Genomic DNA, 1,994 nt, shown 5'->3' on the forward strand with positions numbered 1-1,994 from the left:
GGTTGGTCAGGGCGTGAGTTGGGGTGGGGATTCTATGTTTTTGTTCTATGTTGTCTATTTYTATGTGTTTTGAACACTTTAAACGCTGCACCTTGGTCCACTCTTCCTTCAGCCCACGAGAATCGTTATAGTGTGAACAAACAGGTGAAACTAAATCCCAGCTACATTTAATCACAAAGTCTAGAGAAAACCTGCAGATACTGTACAATTAGCTTATTGATTGTCTGGCAGTAAAGCAAAATATATATTTTCCAAATATTCTGTGTGTCTCTGTGGTTACTGATTGAACCAGCAGGTAGGTTTAACAGCGAGTCCTTTATTGACCTGGACGACTGTAGAGAATGATGACTCCCAGATGGGCATTCTCTAGTTCCATTTCAACCATTTTATATCGATGATATACTAAGTGCCTTGCTAAAAAACTATGTAAAACAAAATCGGCAGGGACTGATTCTCGTGATCCCTTCATATTGCAGCTCTCTGCACCACTTATTGCATAATCATGAACCTATGTTTTTTCATTGACAATTGTTTCTGCTGTTAAGATCTGAAAAGTCCTGCATAAAGGAGGAGATCCTTCTGACTTACACAACTACTGTCCAATCTCCAAATCATCTTGCCTTTAAAAGTTCTAGAATCCCTGACTAACTTTCATCTGAGAACTTTTTGATCTTCTTCCTCTGTTCTTAATGTGCACCAGTCTGGTTTTTCACCTGGACGTAGCACAGTTTCAGCTGCTACGCTTGTAATAGATTGTCACACCCTGATCTGTTTCACCTGTTTTTGTGAGTGTCTCCATCCCCCTCCAGGTGTCACCCATCTTCCCCATTATCCCCAGTGTTTATACCTGTGTTCTCTGCTTGTCTGTTGCCAGTTTGTCTTGTTTGTCAAGTCAACCAGCATTTTTTTGTCTCAGCGCCTGCTTCTCACCAGTCTCTTTGTTTCTCAGCCTCCTGGTTTTGACCCTTGCCTGTCCCATCTCTGAGCCTGCCTGCCTGACCACTCTGCCCACCCCTGAGCCTGCCTGCCATCCTGTACCTTTGCCCCACCTCTGGATTACCGACCTCTGCCTGACTCAACCCTGAGCCTGCCTGCCGTCTGGTACCTTTCCCCCACTACTCTGGTTATCGACCCCTACCTGCCTTGACCTGTCTTTTGCCTGCCCTGTTACCATAATAAACATTGTTACTCCGACACAGTCTGCATCTGGGTCTTACCTTCAACCTGATATAGATGTGTTAAATTGTAAACAACATTGAGCTACCTTTGTTAATTGACCTTTCCAAGGCCTTTGACACTGTTGACCATTACATTCTTGTTCAAAGGCTGACTGAAATAGTCCTAGATCAGGCTTTTTGCAAGTGGTTTGAGAATAATCTGTCAGATAGGACACAATGTTCAATTTCTATATACATATTGTTATAGCTTACAGCACCTGGTATTCCCAGCTGGTCTCCCATCCAAGTACTAACCAGGCCCAACCCTGCTTAGCTACCAAGAGCTGATGAGATCAGGTGTGTTCTGGGTAGTACAGCCACAAGCATTTCTTTTTTTTTACCCCATTTTCTCCCAGAATTAAGATCTTGGCTCATCGCTGCAACTCCCCGATGGGCTCGGGAGAAGTGAAGGTCGAGTCATACGTCTGCCGAAACATGACCCGCCTGCCCGTGCTACTTCTTATCACACTGCTCGATTAACCCGGAAGTTAGCCATACCAATGTGTAGAAGGAAACACGGTTAGACTGACGACCAAAGTCAGCTTTCAGGTGCCCGGCCTGGCCCTCCACCAAACTAAATAAATCGCTTTAGTTTTACACACACACCCCATTACTGGAACCACCTACAAAATACATTACAATTGGATGTTCTGGTGCCGCTCAGCCAATTTAAAATATTGATTGGGGACCTTCTTATTGAGGAATGTAATTGGTTTTCTTGAATATTTATTTTCCTTGTTTTATATTGGATTAGATTTTAGATTGTCTTATGAAATT

General features: G+C 43.4%; 1 pseudogene; it reads right to left on the reverse strand.

Moving 5' to 3' along the window:
• Positions 1-1,423: 1,423 nt before the first annotated feature.
• Positions 1,424-1,542, reverse strand: LOC111957314 (5S ribosomal RNA; annotated as a pseudogene).
• Between the last annotated feature and the right edge of the window lie 452 nt (positions 1,543-1,994).

The sequence above is a fragment of the Salvelinus sp. IW2-2015 genome, linkage group LG32 (assembly GCF_002910315.2).
Source record: "Salvelinus sp. IW2-2015 linkage group LG32, ASM291031v2, whole genome shotgun sequence".
In the NCBI taxonomy this organism is placed as follows: domain Eukaryota; kingdom Metazoa; phylum Chordata; class Actinopteri; order Salmoniformes; family Salmonidae; genus Salvelinus; species Salvelinus sp. IW2-2015.